General features: G+C 35.2%; 1 long non-coding RNA gene across 1 annotated transcript in view; it reads right to left on the minus strand.

The window, feature by feature from the left end:
- LOC143194775 (uncharacterized) overlaps positions 1–19,050 on the minus strand; it is a 427,558-nt gene that overhangs the window by 215,527 nt on the left and 192,981 nt on the right. The window lies entirely within an intron of this gene.

The raw sequence follows: 19,050 nt of genomic DNA on the forward strand, positions 1-19,050 counted from the left end.
ATGTTTAAATGTGCAGACATATTTCAATTATTAATTAATTAATTAATAATTTAATCCATACAAATTGTTATCTTTACTGCCTTGTGGGAAAAATATGGTTTTATTAAGTTAAACGTGGTCGCATTTCGAATACTAATTTAATTTATTATTAAAGCTTATTTCAACATCCAGATAGTATTAGTTTGTTAACAAATTATTGAAAATTTTGATTATATATACATCGTCAAAAACAAATTACGCTACGAAGATGTCGCTTTAGCTTTAAAGACAATTCCAGAAATCTCATTTAATAGCTGCTTCAAAGAAAAGAAAAAGGCTAACACAAATACATTTTATCGAAGAGATCCACTTTACAGAGGATGAAATAGAATTGTAAAAATAAATAGCAACAGCATTTCAATTTAAATTTTAGTTGCATGTAGTTTGAGAATGTCTCTTAGTTACTATTTTCTTAAAATAAACAAAGTGCTGAAAATTTCATCGATCCACCTCCCCGTCAGCGGTTCTGTGTCATCATTGACGTGTGTAGATCTTCGATCACAATCAAGTCTTAAAATCCAAATCACAGGGGTGGCGGCAGGATAAGGGGAGATGAATAGAATAACCGGTGGGACTTGTAAACGGGAATGATAAAAGTTTTCCGTCGATTTTTTTCCGTATGGTTGTTCGCCGATTCCCAAGCAAAGAGTAATAATGGCGAGGTTTTACTCCGCTTTGGGTCGTGTCCTCGTTGAGATGGGGTGAAAATTTACGGTCCGAAATCCCACGTCGAGACACAACAGGTGGCTGACTTATCTTTCTCCCGGCTCGCCTCTCCCGTTCGGGAATAGACTCTATCTATTTTCCGGGGGTGTCGTTTACTGCGGCTGTTTTCGTATCGGATCCGGGCGACGGCCGCCTTTCCGAACATATATCCTCGCAAAAAAACCTTTTTCCTACGGAAAAGCTCTTATAAACTGGTAATTATGATAATATATAACTCTACTGGTTTATACGAAATGCTGATGTTACGCGACCGTTGTATTTTAACGTCTGGATATGTGATTTTGCATTGACCTTCACCTTATTAACGATATATTTCTGGAACCTATATGAACTTATCTTCTATTTCGACGAGAGTTAGGTTAATTTATGACAATTCTATGTATTTTTGGAAATTTTAAATAGGTACTAAAAGGCCTCATATTTGCACGTGACGTAATTGTTTTGGCCGCAATGAACGGTTTGCTTGGGTACAGGTCTTACTTATATATTATTTTAATAATTTTGTATTATATTTAGACCCTAATGTGTATAGATGATTTAAGAGTCCCTCATATAATTATAAATTGGTAAAAACTAAAAACAAATTCTGCATTTTCGTTCCAAAGCAGTAAATTGTAAGTAAATATTACAAGATGGCAACCAGTCAGTACATCTTGATCATAACTTATTTATTCACAGCATTAATATCATTTTGGTTTAAGTATTTAATAATTTAAGTATCTTCAATTATGCCTGAAGTGTAATTAACATAATATCGATTTACTGTTACCACGATACCACTGTTTTTTATTTTGTTTATTGTATATATAGGTCCCTAATAGTGCTGTTCATTTTCAGTTACGAAATGATATAGAGAATAATCTTTAATATAATGTAACAGCTTTAGTTATGCAGGTTTACATCAAGTCAGTATATGTTTCTTCAAGTTTCGAATGCCAACTGGCATTCGAATGACAGAAGAAACTGGGCTTTTCTGGGAAACTGAGATCTCTCCACGAACTCTTTTAACTGAATATGTACGATTGTTCACTACTGAATGAAGATATATTGTCAAAATACAAAGAAAAATATTAATAAAATCCAGTCTTCAACAAGAGTCAATCCAATCCCATCATGGTAAGATTACGAAAAGCTAATATCAAATATTGGGTTTCTTGTACATCAAATAGTTCGACGGGCTATACTTCACCAGATGTGGCTGATGATATATATGCCAAACAGAAACTTTGAATTTTTATATAATATATTTTTTATAATTTATAAGAATTTTAAATTTGAATATATGAACCCAAATATTGTCACTTCAGTCAAGTAATGTAAAATAAACTATCAGAGATCTAGTTAAAGATTTTATTAGAGAAGCTAATATATTAAAGCATGCCTAAAGACATATTTTCTAATGTACTTAATGAAGTGTTGTGGTGGCACATGCTTTTAAACTTATAAGGCTATTATTAATATGATTTTATTTACCCAAATATTACAATGAAATTTTATACAATACTGGATACATGTTTTTGTATTACAGAGCTGTGTAAAAATTTTATAAAAGAAAATCCCTAATGGTAACCCTATCAAATACATGACACTTATTGATGATTGATGATTATTGACGAATCGATTCTGGCCAAATTTAAACTATTTACCCTGATAAATTCCAGTTAAATTTTTGGTTTGTCTTTTCTTTTTCCAATTTTTTTTCACTGGGACTAGATGAAGTAATTTGATAGTAAAATATGTTTTTAATCAAATAAATAAAAAAATATATAATTTTATAAATCATAAAAAATAAACAGTATAACGATTGTAACCTGTCATCACCAGTCATTTGATAATTTACTAGCAACTCAAAAGTTTTGGACATTGTGCGCATGTATAGAGTCAAAAAAAAATTATTTCTAGTAGTGTATGCTGAAAAACAGTATATAGCTATGAATTTTTCAAACATTTTTAAGATTACTATTGCTTGAAAAAATTAAAAATAATTATTCGATATTTTAGGACAAAACGCCGAATAAAATAAAATCAGTTCAAAATAAATCACACAATCCCTATAAATAAGAATCTTCTAAATCCTGCCACTAGCAAACAAAAAAATCCTGACCAAACAACCGCTAAAAATCAGCATTATCCGATTCCGCATAGAAGCTCGAACTCGCAGGAAAAAGTTGCTTAACGACCTAATTAAATCTCTTTCGATACGGCCACCATTTGACCGAAAACGTATCCAATCAGATTATTTAGTTGAGCCGGTTCTTTTCATCGTCTTAATTTGCCATCAGCACCGATTCCCGTCCGTTCACCATTAAAAACTTTCCGCCAAACTTCGAGCCGAAGAAGAAAAAGAATTGCACAAGTTCCGGCAAGAAGCTTAAATTTATGGGGCGGCCGTCCGAGTGTGGATCGAGCTCGGCGGCTCGGTGTCAAAACCGGCATAAATTTATAGGGTTTCTATCAATGAATACTGATAAGCCGCAGTGTATTTATTAGCCGTACAAATAAGTTTTAAAATCGTTTTTCATGTAGTTTTTTCGGGCGAGCTTTAGAAGCTTACAGCTCCCTGGCTAGACTTTCGAGTCCGATATCCAGTTTTCTTTTCTCCTAATATTTCTTTCGGCGTTATAAATAAAAACCAGCTACTGTGAGTTCATTTTGGGTAATTTCGATTTTAAAGTATTGATTAGACGAATACCCATGATTACAATGACGATTTAATGTTATAAGGATATCCGGTATCTGATTCCAGTTTAAAATACTATATGTATGTAGTATGAAATAATCAATTCCTGTGTGTTAGTCTCGCTAAAACTCAAAAAAGGCTGAACCGATTTGGCTAATTTGGTTTTGTAATATTTGCAGAAGTCGAGGGAAGGAAAACTATGGAATAGTTGCTATGAAAATCGTAAAAAGAACAATTTTGTGTTCCCATCCAAAGTGTCACCGTCATCAAATGTTTCACTGTCACAAAGGATCGACATTGTTGTTGATTATCAAATATTTATGATTAATAATTAAGACAACCAGCCAGTATTAAACATTCATGATAATTTCTCGCAAAGGCCTTCGCCACGATAATCTACCACGATTTATATTTCATTTATATTGTTTCGACAATACTCATGGTTAACAATATGACAACTTAATATTATAATAACATTTCCCAAAAAATTCATATGCCGTTCGTAAATCATCAAATATTTATGATTACTGATTAAAACAACCGGCTACTATTATCAAACCGCGATGAGAATATATAATCTATTAAATACTCAAAATAATATCTCAGCACGGGTCATTTAATACTTTACTACGAATTATATTTGATGAAGATATAGGTATTTTTTAATAGGTACATCCATTTGATGAAGTGGAAATGAAAAATACTAACATAAATGGCAAATCTGGTATAACTATGTGCATATGGTAATTTCGAATAGTATTCTAATAGATATAGATTAAATATTTCCCAAGAATATATTTGAAATATGTACTAACTATTTATGGTAAAACTTACTCTATAAATGTATTTTTTATTTGTTATTATTTAGTTAATAATGCCAAGAAAACAACCTGTATTAGGCCGTCGAAGTCGTACTCATATGCAAACTGTACTGATAACCAACAGGAGGCAAAAATGATAACAGTCGTATTTATATGTCACAACTGAGTTAAGACAATGACACAATGATATTGAGCCATTTCATAGACGCAGTGCTCCAGAAACAAGTGGCATTCCACTACAATTTGGTAGATATGGTGCCAAAATATGTTATAATTGAGGAAATTATATCATTTGTCAATACTGTAAGATAGTAAAATACAGCCGTGGATCTGGGATGAGTTGTGCTAATGGAAAAGTACAATTGCCACAACCGGTCCCATCACAATCCGGTCCCATTAAATCAAGACTGTCATGACAAAATAACCTTGTGCCATACAAATCCATATGTGACTTAAGAGATACGAACTTACCACGAGATGCAAAAATGGGGCAACAAGTATTGTCCTCCGTATTATATTCTCCAGATATTGCTACTTGGGATCATTATCAATTCCGGCACATGATCTTATGAAAATTTCTGATGCATCCACTGCCAAGAAAAGTCGTACCACTAAATCCATTACCTTAATTAATTTCTGGGATTCATTTATAATGATTGTAATCAATTCTTACCCAACATTCAAAAATATAATAGATTTTCCAAAGGACGTCGTTTAGCGGAACGTATATTGTACAGGGCAATTTATTGACCACTTTCAAGGTATTATATAGTTTTTTGGTAACATTCAAAATCAGAAATGAGTTAAAAAAATTCTAAACAATTTCAGATGTAAAGACAAATTTATAAATTAATTATTAGGAGCTTTGTTGCTACCACCAAATGAATGATTGATGAATCTAATAGTTGATAGGCGTTGTACTCACAATCCAATAATAAAGCGAACTTTTGTCGAACGACTATAAAAATAACTTCATCAAAACTATGATTTAAATAAAATTTTACAAATTTAACTGCTTCCATCTGACAGTCACAATAATATATTCATCAGATATGGAAAAAATTCCCGGAAAGCTTTGTTTTTGCACAACGGAAGATAATTTGATTGTTCAACAGGAGGTTGAGATTATCATCATGGCTAAAATATATTATACCTGGTCCAATCTGTCACATTATCTTACACTTTTTCAATTCATATTTGTTAAACTTAGTGAATCATTGTCGTCAGCGTTAAATTTCTCGTGGACATAAACATGGACCAAAAAGTTTCGAAGGCAATGAATATAAGATATATTGGACAAAAACCTAGATAAAAGTAACAAATAAAGGCCAGACAGCTTACCAATTGATGAATCAATTGTTTTCAAGCATCAACATGCATTAGATGAAAAGTATCAAATCGAGTATATAAATCTTCGTATTTTGCGAAAAATTTTATTCGTTATTTTCTTGTCGTTATTATAGCGTTCATCAATTCCGATGCGTCAAATCTAATATGCACATCCTTGTTTATATCAATGAAATATATTATTTATGGAAACACTTTTCTTTGAATTAACTAATATTGTTGAACCTCCTGCAAATACATACATTTGTTTCTACTCGGAGAGGAAGATACTAAATTGGAGAGCATTTTAAATGGATTGAATTAATCTGCCTATGCTTTTCATTCTCCACTGCTATCGAACAATTCATCTACTGATGCGAAAAAAATATTTTCTTCCTTTTATGATACACAGAATGCAAATCAAGATCGAGTAACTGGAATAATTTCGAACTATAAACCGACCTAGTATGCTAAATGTATATATTTAATCATATTCCTTATTTCCACATTCGCGTCCTATATTTTCTCGTTTCCATGTTACAATATAAATATCAACAAAGCCCTCACGTATGTGATATATTCACTGTGATATATGCACTTGAAGAAAAGGAAGTGCTGATTCACCAAGACAATGCACCTTGTCACAAGTCAGTGAAAACGACGGCAAAAATCCATGAATTGGCCTTCGAATTGCTTCCTCATCCAATGTATTCTCGAGATCTGGCCCCCAGCGACAACTTCCTGTTCTCAAATCTCAAAAGAATGCTCGCTGGGAAGAAATTTTCGTCGAATGAGGAGGTGATCGCCGAAACTGAGGCCTGTTTTGAAGCAAAGGACAAATCGTACTACCAAAATCACCCTTGAGGGGAATTATGTTGAATAAAAAAACCAATTTTTCCAAAAAAATATGTTTTATTATGGTAAGCCGCGAATTTTTCAATTAACCTGTTAATAGTATCATGTACTTGATGATATTTAGAAACAAGAATGGACAAAATTATATTAAGATCCTTCTGTCACTAGTATAGTGATGTTTATTATTATACATAAGCAAGACTGTAAAACAATCTCAAGGTAATGGCTCTTTTAAAATGATTATTTATTAGTATCTATACATGAGCATATAAATTCCCATAAATTCTCCAATCATGCCGGGTTTCAGGCTGTATTACATCGTATCTTTTCTGGGATGATCTTTAAGTTAATCCTAACAGATGAAAAGATACTTATTTTTGGAGGTTAAGCAGTATATTCGGTAAAAAGAATTCTATTTATTAGAAACTGCAACAAACCGTTGATTTAGGTTTAATATTTATTTTTTTAAACCTTTTGAAATATTAAAGGACTTTTTTACCACCCTGTATATAATGTTATTACTTAAACAGCTTTCATTATATATTAGTTTAATATCTACAACCTACCAGCTACATCTTAATAAATGTTTATTACCTTTTCTAGATGAAAATATATTCGCAGTTAACTTATTTCTCGAGGGTTACCTGCATTCGTGTGCGCCTTGCAAAAATTTTCTTTGGCTAATCGCCAGACCCAATTAACGGAGCACAACCCTTTTCTTCAAGCGGTTATAATCGACTTCCTAGCTTAACAATAACGTCGAAAAAAACAAACAACAATAGCTTGTTCAGAAGTAGAACGCGACAAGTTCACGCTAACGAGGTCGTAACTGTTGTCAGTTAATTAAACTGAATTTTTAAAGGCGCATTTAATATTTTCTAAACGAATTACTGACAGTTTTGGGCGATGTTTCGAACAAGAATTACTTAAAGCAGGACTTAGGTTAAGTCAGTTGACTTATGTTTGTTGTCATAAATTGGTATAACAACAGGTTATAAATTTTAACAGAAATAACCCGAGAGCTGAAAAATAAATAACAAGTATATGCCAAAGATTGAATAGTGTTTTGGTGAAAATATGAATGGAGTATTCAATAGCAATATAAATCAGAATAATATTAAAAGTAGTGTCTATAAAAATCTATAATTTGATCACAATGTAACGTGCGACAAATTGACTATTATCATTTAACACATCAATTGAAATGTCCCCAGGCTGACACATAGATGGCGCTACTAGGATTAAATCGATATATCTTTCAGTTAGCCCTAATACTCAAAAGATGCGTGTTTAAATTTGACAGCTGTCGGATCATTGGTTCGCGAATTATAGTATTTTGAATGAAGCAACTTTTGTTATTAAGAAAAAATGGATAAAAAGGAATTTCGCGTGTTGATAAAATATTGTTTTTTGAAGGGAAAAATACAGTTCAAGCAAAAACTTCCAGACGGAAGTTCCCGGACACCGCACCAGGAAAATCAACCATCAAGGATTGGTATGCTAAATTTAGACGTGGTGAAATGTGCACCGAAGACTGTGAACGCAGTGGACGCCCAAAAGAGGTTGTTACTAACGAAAACATAAAAAAATTTACCTAATGATTTTGAATAACCGTAAATTGAAACTGTATGAAATAGCAAACACTCTAAAGATATCAAGTGAACGTGTATATCATATCATTCACGAATATTTGGATATGAGAAAGCTCTGGCAAAGTGGGTGCCGCGTGAGCTCGCTTTTTACCAAAAACAACGACGTGTTGATGATTGCGAGTGGTGTTTGATGCCGGTGATGGTGTTTGAAGATGATGGAGCCGTGTTTGAAGATGATCAAGCGTAATAAACCCCAGTATTTGCATCGATATGTGACAATGGATGAAACATGACTCCATCATTTCACTCTGATGTCCAAGCGACAGTCATCCGAGTGGACTACAAACGACGAATCCGCTCCAAAGCGTGGGAAAACGCAACAGTCTGTTGGCAAGTTTATGCGGTCTGTATTTTGGGATGTGTATGGAATAATTTTTATATATAATAGTGTTATTGAAGTGTTTGAAAATCGAAATCGCCGAAAAACGACCGCATTTGAAGAAAAAGATAGTGCTGCTTCACCAAAACAATGTACTGTGTCCAAAATCCATGAATTGGGATTCGAATTGCTTCCTCATCTACCGTATTCTCCAGATCTGGCCTCCAGCAACTATTTCCATTTCAGATCTCAAGAGGATGCTTGCTGGGAAGAAACTTTCGTCGAATCAAAGGTGATCGCCGAAACAAAAACTTCATTCTTGAAGGGAATTTTGTTGAATAAAAAAAAATTTGCCAAAAAATTGTGTTTTGCTATGATAGGCCGGGGACTTTTCAATTGACCTGTTATTAATACTTTTGGCTACATATTATGGTAACCTAATAATGGAAACCACATTTTGTTAAACAACGAGACCTTATGCGTACACAAAAAATATAGAGTTATAGGACAGGAACTTAAATATGCGTCTTAACCATTAGAGGATGGAGGTATAAAAGCAAGAACTTTCCTGGCAACTTTTCTTGGAAAATTTTTCATTTCTTTCGACCTCAAATTTTGTAAGACTTCTTGGGTTATATTTCTTATTTTTTTTCTCTTTTTGTGCATAATTTTAATTAAATTTGATGTTATTACGTTATTTTTGTAACATATAAGGTAAATATTAAATGTACAAAACAAAAATTCTCATTTATATATTGTGTCATCAAATGGTACTATTTTTTAAAACGATTAATGTTTTTTTAATTTTCAGGACACTGTAATAAGAAAAATAATAGTTAGGTGTTGATTATTCTGGTGGATGATAAATAATGATAAATATACAAATATGAAAAAAACTTTCACCACTACATATATTATGGATAATGTCCAATTATACACATATGAAAATGAAAATAAGGCCTTATAATTAAAATTCAAATATTTTATTCTTATAATCAGGAAATGTAAAACAATTTTTAACTATATCTTGGACAAATTATTTTTTAATTTATAGTTTTCCATAATATTAAAGGCAATGTACATTTAGAAAATCAATTATAAACTGCTAGATTAGATAAGGGTTTCGATGTATTTTGAAAATATTTTATAGAAATGTTAAGTAGTATTGTCTTGTTATTTGTGCATGTACCTAATAGTAATATATTAATGAAACGTTAATCATATCTTGATAAATTATGAAATAATCGATTTGTATAAGAAAATCTCTATCCTCAAGTTAGACGTCATACTCTCACCCTTTCCAAACACGCCCTACATAAGCCCCCTCCCTCAGTGGACAACTGACAAATCGTCTAATCTAATCTCTACTCAAAACCCTTGTTTAAGCCCCGAAATTAAAGCGATTAAGACCTGTTGTCTTTCAGCGGATACGCCTCCCGTCCCCCATTAAAGTTAAATCGTGCGATCGGTTTTAACGGTATGTATAAATCGGCAAGGACACGTTTCTGTCGTTATTTTTATCAGCTTCTATATATCGTGTAAATGGGATTCCAGCGGACTCTCGGATGATGGATTGCATAATTTTTGTTATCGAATGTTTCACTTCAATATCTTAAGGAATACGCGCAAATATTATAAAATAAACTTTTAACGGTTTAATGATTATATTTTAAATTTGTATCTATATTACTTATATTTCTGATAACGCGTCCCTTTTACTTATAAGTATAAAACCTCGTACAAAAATGAGTCTTTAAGTTCTTCGACTTTTCTATTACTTTGGAATTGCGGAACAGTTTAGCTTGGCTGTCAATATAATCACACAGTATAAGAGCTCAATAAAGTAAAGAGTCAAAAAGCCAAATTTCACTTACCTTCCTCAGACCTACAAGAACTCAGTAGGCGCTTGAAGCTTGAAGAATTTAATGGATTTAAAATCAATTCAAAGCGTACATATTTCATCTACTTCTACTTGTTCATTACATGATTCCAGCATTTTCGTATAATGACGTAATTTTATTTTAATTTGACTCCAAGCGTTCTATATATTGATGGTTTTAGTTTGGTTTGGTACATTCTATGATACATTCTTCATAATATTGGCTTGATTATGAAAGACCATGAGTTGATTTCATAACGTTTCATAACATAACGTTCATGAACCTACTGTCCAGCACCAATGGTATTTTTCAATTAAATAACAATGTTAAGTCTACACAGGGACTTGCTATTTATTTATTATTTAGCTAAAACCAATATAACTCGTAGTTGCAACTAAAATGCAATTTTAACGCCTATCCTTTGGAAGTTAATTTAACTCAGATAAAAGATATTTATACAGAATTATATAAAATCAACTATCCTACAACTATCCTAAAAAATCCAAAATAGTTATCCTACAAAAGACAATGCAACGACCGTTATAACCCTTTAGGTCGCCACGTATTCACCTACAGCAAGTTCAAAAGTTGGTACCATACCATTCCCGGCTATAAAAGACGACGACGAATTCTCGCTCTCTTTTCTTTTCCTCTTGTAACAGTACCACTTCCATAGCGCTACCGTACATCCTGTACCTAACCTATTATCCTGTCCATTCTCCGGTCGACCACATGTATCATTCAATATCGAAATTAACAAGTTTTTATGCAGCGAGTGTTTCCAGTTCCTATGCGAATTCTCTCCACAAGAAAATAGTCAGTGTTCGAACAAACAATCGCATCGATAGCCACACATTCCGACCGACCAGATGAACTTTCCTACAATTATAATATTTGACACTTTCCATAGACATATATTAATATCACTTATTATAATTAGAATTTGTCGCAAATAGAGTTGACCTATCAAAGTAATACAAATATTCAGAAATGAAAAAGTTGATTTCTAAAAAATTAAATTTAATGAAATGTGACGTCAATCATCCAATTGTAATTTAGTCGTTTAGAATCAAGCTTAGACATTAATTTTAAAGAATTTGCAACCAATGATATTGCTATGTATTAAATTGCATCGTATATATTTGTAACCAAGGAAGGATATTGAATGCGGTAGGAAGCTTATAGCAAACATGTTATATCGATTTCAATATATGAATAGTGGTTTCGACATTTTCAAAGTGGTAATCTTTAAACCGAAAACAAAGAGAATTCTAGACAGCCAAAAAAGCTTCCGAGAATGACGTATCGACTACAATTGATGCATTAGAGCTGAGCATTGCACGAAAGATACAACAATTATCTACAACAGTTATCCTTCAGCATGACAACTCTTGACCATATATTACAAAACCTGTGAATATATACTTGGAAATATTAAATTGGGAATTGTTGCCCCACCCGCCTTATTTTCCAGGCTTTGCTGCTTCTGATTACCCTTACTCCTACACACGATATCTTTCTAAACAATGCTTCACTTGTTAAGAATATAACAAGAAATGTGTGGATTCATCGACATCCTCAAAATGTACCCAATGTGTTCAATACAGAACCCGTAAATTACCTGGGAATGGAAAATAGAAACAACACTTAAAATAACATATCATACATCATACATTATACCAATAAAGCTTCAAATAAAAGAGACTCTTTTAAAAATAAATTTTAAGCTATACAAAAAAAGAATGAGAATATGTAAAGAGCATGAATAAATTCAAAATAATTCCTTTACCGAGTTTATAAGTATTAGTGATAAGAAAATATATATAAGAAAAAAAATATGTATATATAAGAAAAATATTTCAAAGATTTTTTATAAAATAACGATTATCTATAATAACCTACCTAAATCAACAAATAAATAATGATTAATGCCGCTTATTGACATATAACGACCAATACTGACCGCCTGACGATTGTCTTTGTTCGTTTCTTCTTCCAGATACTTTCCTATAGATCGCGCTTCCGCATTGTTGCCTTGGTATTTCTTTTTAATTTTACTTGAAGCCATTGAGTTTTACGAGGCGAATACAACCGTTAGAAGTTAGTTTTCCTGCTAGGCAATGTAGCGCAATTGGCCGAGATAAGATTGGCCATCAACCTTGGGTCGCGACAAAAGACCAATTGAATATAAATCGTTAAATTATAGGCGAGCGCTGAGAGATTTTACGTAACTCTTTCAAATAAACGTAACGACGTTGTTAGAGAACCGTTAGGGTTTCTCTTATACCAAAGGACAATGTTAAAAGGAATTCTCGGTTTCATTTAGACGTATGTAAATGTTTTTCCACAGTATACGAGTACAATGAAAGAAAATTTTTCCCCCAATTTATTAAATTGTTCATTGATTATTACTTTATCTAATCAGATATTTCTAAATATAAGGCTGGAGAGACAGAGTAATGGGTTATTCCTAACAGATGACTTTAAATTCGCTTATTTCTAAGTAATATTATAGCGTGCTTGGAAGTCCCTAGAACATTATACTTATATAAAATATATTATTCCTTTAATAAACGTATATTTCAGACCAATAATCATATTTAAGCTTGCAAGCTTTATCAAATGCGTATTATTTATAAAATATATTGCCTGCAATAATTACACTTCTACACTACAATTTATGTAACAATTTACATATGTACACATCCTTTTTGCATCTCCAAAATGATTTTCAATCCAACTGTGAGAAGATCTGGGATAAAGTTGACCCAAAGTTTTTAGTATCTGAAGTTAACAAAAAGTATTTGAAAATATCCATTTTTATCACGCAATCGTGATTGCATAAATAATAAATTTTAGCAAATTTTAGAAAAATAGACCATGTTAACTAATTTCTCTTGAAAGTTACCTTACACTTAAACCTACTTTGATTCCAGTGGATAAGCGCTGCCCCCTGTATATCGAACTAGGAGCAAAGTAGAATATAGCGAATAATCCATAATGTACTTAAAAGCATTTGCAACTATATTTTCAATATAATTGTCAAAAAGAGGGAGGAAGAGGAAACTTATGGTTACTTAATATCATAGAAAAATTACTGAAAGTATATTATATAAATAAAATTAATTTAGCCAACAGTATAAATACTAATTAACTTTATTTTCCATGAACAAGAATGAAGGGTAGTTAGAGGAAGGTTATTACAGAAATTATAAAATTCGAAAGGGTTTAGGACACAGAAACTATAAATTTACTTTAAAAACTATTTTATTCAAGGAAAGAAGGGGCGACTTGTTGGACGGCGATATTAAGCAAAACTGGGAATTCGTACCTATCAGAAAACGCACCAATCCATTCTGAATCGTTCCCCATACAGGTAGTCTTAAAACAGATGGTGCTTGCGCATGACCGCGATAGCTAGGTGTATAACGGTTGCATTATATAACATTATTACTCTATTTACATATTCAGTTCCGTGCTAGCTCTCGAAGAGAACGGTCGTGTCCGATCCGCCGAATCTACCTGCGTTTCCGAGAATTACCCGACACTTTCTCTGAGACGGTCGATCCGTTATCACGTTTCCACCAGTGCCTACGTCAAAAAAGCGCCAAAAAGGCACATTTACAGACAAGGCAATGGCGTCATGTACGTCAGAGCGGACGTCGCCTCCTTACCATAATCCCAGCTATCCTAATTCTAATGGATCATCTTTCGAAGACAGCCGAGAATTGCTCATAGAAAAGTTAAGAAAAGAGAATGAAGACCTACGAAAGCAGATAGCTGAAGAGAAAATGTTCGCTCAAGCACAAACAGACGCCCTGATCAAGCAGACGGAAAAGCTGAAAAGAGCGAAGAGGCTTCCGAAGATCTTAAAGAAGAAATCAAAATTCTCATTGCTACGATAACAGACTTCATGAAGTATCAAAAAGATGTCATGCAGATAAAGATTCCCGCAGCCACAGAAACCCAGACCCAGATACTAGCTAAACCGGCACAACGGTCACACTAAACTGAAGACCCAGACGACGGTTTCACCTTGGTGGGAAAAAGAAAGAGAGAGCTCATCACTCCACCTCAGGAAAGCCAGCTGCCGAAGGCCGGCAACAAGAGGAAACAGGCAACTGCTTCCAAATCACAACCCAATCCGGTAGCCATGTCGGCCATTCAATCTACCCAATCGAAAGTCAAGGCTAACGTACTGCCTTCAATTACAAAATTTGCCACTAGATCAGTGCAAAACAAGCCGACCACTAGGACGGCCCCACAGCCACTACCGATACAAGTTACCACAAGACCAACCCAGCCTATGAAGGTAAGTAGCCAGGCCACTACACAAACCTTAACCTCCACAACAAAAACAGTGCCAACCGTTTCGGCGACTATTTCTCAAACTCTCCCAAAGCAAAAAATTCTGCCTATAGTGCACCGTGACAAGAAGAGGTTCATGGAGCTTATTATAACCCGAAACAAAAAGGAGGGCATTTTCTTATTCGTCGCAAGCGACGATCACCGTAAACTCACTACCCTGCTCGAGGAAAGGAATTGCCCTTACCATTCCTTCTGTCATCCGGAGGAGAGAGCATTCCGGGTAATAATAGGAAATATCCCAGAATCACTCTGCGTTGACGAGGTACGTGAACTTCTCTTTGACCAAATTTGTGCAAAGATGGAAATTAACTTCCGGGATGGAACTACCAATTATTCAGGTATTTATCCCTCGCGAAGAGCGACAGATCATATATATGACCAAACTCGGCGTCATCACAGTGAAGGTCGAGGTCCAGAGGGGAAACGGTCAGCCAGTGCAGTGCTTCAACTGCCAGCTTTTCGGCCATTCCAGCTCGTATTGTTGAGCCCCCTAAGCGGCAACATTTATCTGTTTCTTTAACTTCTAGCAGCCTTTTAATTCTTTGAAATGGCTGTTTCGAAATCTCTTTTACTGATGACATGGAACGTAAACAGCTTACGTGGAAAGCAAGTAGAATTGGAAGACGTCACGACATTCTATGACGTCGACATCGTTCTCATCCAGAAAACTTTCATGAAACCTTCACATCGTCTCTCTTTCGAACACCTTTTTGTCTACAGAAACGATAGAACTCCCGGTCGAGGCGATGGAGCCACCATTCTCGCCAGAAAAAAGTCAAACACAAGCTCCTTACATCGTTATCAGTAAACAACTTCGAAACAACCTCCATTAAAATTGATATCCAAGAACGTCCCTTTGTGATTATACCCCTGTACAGGAAATCTTCTGCATTCAACTATACCGAATACCGATCACTCGTCGAAGGAAAATTTCCAAAAATAATAAGTGGCGATTTTAGCGCCCACCACCCCACCTGGGGGTGTTCCAGAGCGAATCCCGCAGGTAAAGCCATCGTACCTCTAAATGCATCTGGGCTACGGTCTTGCCCTGCCAGATCAACCCACCCATCACCCATAGTACAGTTTCTCAAGGCGCAGCAAGAGTCCTTGATTTATTTATTCTTCAAGACGTAAATCGTCCTTCCGAAGTTTGAGTCCTTGACGAACTAGACTCTGATCATCGTCCGGTCCTTCTCAAACTCGGAAACTGCGCCACCACTCAAGTCCCACTAACAAGATTCAGGAAAAATACCGACTGGAAAAATTATCTCTATATCTCTTCTCCTGAAAACCGATCCAATTCCGAAAATTAACACACCAGAACAGCTCGAGGAATCCGTACTCAAGCTAACTCGTGGTATTCAGTTTGCTCACGAATCTGTCACAGTCAAAATTTCATCACAACCCCAGCCGTGGAAAAACAACCTTCCTGCTTCTCTTAAACGTGAAATTCGCATCAAAAACGGTTTATGCAGATTAGCTCGATTCACCCTAGATGCTGCTGACAAAAGGGCAGCGAACAGAGCATGCAAGAGGGTAAGGGCGGCCGTCTCGACTTGACGAGCAATGAAATGGAACTCATTTCTCGCGGAACAAGGACTGGATGGCCGCACAATGTCATCCCCACCCTAAAGTCAGCGGTTACAGGAAATTTTGCAATCACTGACCAAGAAAAAGTCGAGCTTCTTGCAGAGACCTACGAAGCTCAAATGAAATGCCTACCACCTGCAGAGAACACAAAAGCTAAAGACAATGACACTGTCATCAACGAATCCAACTCCATCAATAGACCAGTAACCCCAGCTTTTCTTCTCAACCATATCATGTCTCCAAAGTCTCTACAGACTATGAACGGCAAACCTCAAACCAAAAAATCTCCAGGTTTCGATGGAATATCGATTACCCAGTTAAAAAAGCTCCCGCATAAGCAGCTCGCAGAACTGGCAAACATCATTAACTCCATCATGAGGCTGCAACATTTCCCGGCGTCTTGGAAACACGCACATATAGCGGTTATACCCAAGAAAGGAGCAAAATCATCTCCATCTGATTACAGATCACCACTCATCCGTCCATCAGGCTACCCGTCTGGCCGCACACATCCATCACGCTCTTGACCAACGTAAAAAGCTTGCAGCAGTTCTTCTGGACCTAACCTAAACACTTTCCAGTCATAAACAAATCGATGCTGGCATACTTCAAGGTTCCTGGCTGGCCCCAGCCTTATTTAACCTTTTTATTTCAGATCTGTCGAGAAAAGAGCACATTGAAGTCGCGTTTTACGCTGACGACACTGCTTTCTTCACGGCCGCCAGGTCAGTAGTTATAATTCATGAACATTTACAGAATCAGTTCGATCACACGGTCAAGTGTTTCAAATTCTGGAGGTTGCAAATCAACCCCCTGAAAACCCAGGCCATCATTTTCCATAAAAAGCATTACGCACTGCGCGTCTCGCAACTTAAGATCGACAAAGCAATAATTCCATGGCTGGATAACGTCACGTACCTAGGTCTTCACTTCGACCGGCGATTCAGTTGGCATTCCCAAATCCAGAAAGCAATCCAAAAAGGTTCGGGATAGCAAACGTGCTATCTTCTCTGATCTGCCCTTCTAGCAGACCTCTCATCTCGATCAAATGCTTATTTTACAAGATATTAATTCGGTCCGTACTCCTCTATGGATCTAATGTCTACTTCAAGTTTGTTACACCCAACCAGGTCAAGCGGCTTCAAGTTTTCCAAAATAAGCTCCTCAGGAGAATATTAAGCGCTCCATGGTTTATCAGAAATAATGAAATTCATAGGGAAACTGACATTCCAGAAATCAAGCACTTCATATCTTAATCATTCTACAAACAACAACTCAGCTCAAGTTCTTCTGAAAACAAGCTTGTTCGCGAGCTGGTCGACATGACAGGTTCACGAATCAATAGAGTCGCCGGGCCCTCGTGCCCAATAACGGCGGCCCGATCAGCGGATGCCATATCTCCAAATTTAATGCAGTAGCAGTATCGATCCACAGGGGTCAAGTGGCGGTTTCGGTTTAGTGTATTGGTAAGCCCAGTGGCAGGCCTACATAACTCGGTCCAACTTGTCACTCCAAGGCAAGTCTCCGCGACCATGTATGCGTCATGCATTCCACCGCCTGGTTTTTAGGCCAGAACAAAAAAAAGCTATTTACATATTTCAGCGTAATTAGGTGTCAGTGCTCTCGATTGGTTCTGGCACGTTTGACTTTACAGCTTTTTACATTTTTTTATTGTACTTTTAGCTGGTTTTCAAGATGTTGGTCAGCATCTCCACTATTAGAGACTTGAGGTGTATTTCAATAGCTTTTTTATGACCGTGTGATGAAAACGGAAACAAGTAAAGGTGAATATATAATTCATAAATGATAACTGTAGGGAATGTTATTGTAGATAGTAAAAGATTTATGTACGCAGATATCTGCCTAATTGTTCAGAATATACATGAGCATTTGGTTAAAATGTGTCCGGAGAGTAGGAATAGTAAATGTATTGCAGATATGGCAAATGCAGTAAAGAGAATAAAGGGATCAAATCTAGCTTAAACAGGAAAGATATATACAGGTATTAACAAAACAAACAAAAGGGAAATACAGTGATATCAAAATGTTTTTACCAGGAAACACTGCATCGAAGAACACAATAACTAAATTTAAAAAGTAAATATGCTCTCTAATAGAAGTAAAATATATGACATGGATATATAATTGTTAATTAGGTGAATCAGACCTCCAGTGGATGCAACTACAAACGCACCTAGAAAGCGAAATTGAAGTAAAATTCAGAGTTGATACGGCAACATTGCGACGTTTTGAAATAACAAATTTAGATGACGTATGTACAAAATAACTTTAGATAAACTATATTCACGTTTTTCTGTCTATAATATCTAATTATCTTTGTCCAAATTGAGTACATATTGTTATTTTTGCTAGATATATTGAAATAAGAAATTTCTCAAAGACAGCTTCAATGAAAGGTTCGTCAAGATTAAAGATTAATACGGGAAGGAAAGTCGTCTCCTATTTACATCAACCCATTTAAAAAACGATCCTTTGTGAAAAATTCAGCAAGACATCCCGTTTGATACGGCAAAGGCTCTGGCGTATAAAAATTTAACGTTCCTCCGTTTCGGGCGCTGGATCGCCCGAAAAAAGATTCCTCGAACAATTCCCGACAATATACATTTCTGTTCGTTAACGGATTATCATAACAAAAAAACGTCTCCGAAAATGCTCCGGGACTTTTCCTATACGACGGCAGACACGGACTATGTAACGATCTTCATTAAGTTGCCTTTTCTTCTTTGTGTAGCCAGACAGGAAATGTTAACTTTCTCGGTATCAATAAGGAAAT

The sequence above is a fragment of the Rhynchophorus ferrugineus genome, unplaced genomic scaffold, assembly GCF_030347505.1.
Source record: "Rhynchophorus ferrugineus isolate W39M unplaced genomic scaffold, kcgeb_rfMv2 rfM4, whole genome shotgun sequence".
Classification (NCBI taxonomy): Eukaryota; Metazoa; Arthropoda; class Insecta; order Coleoptera; family Curculionidae; genus Rhynchophorus; species Rhynchophorus ferrugineus.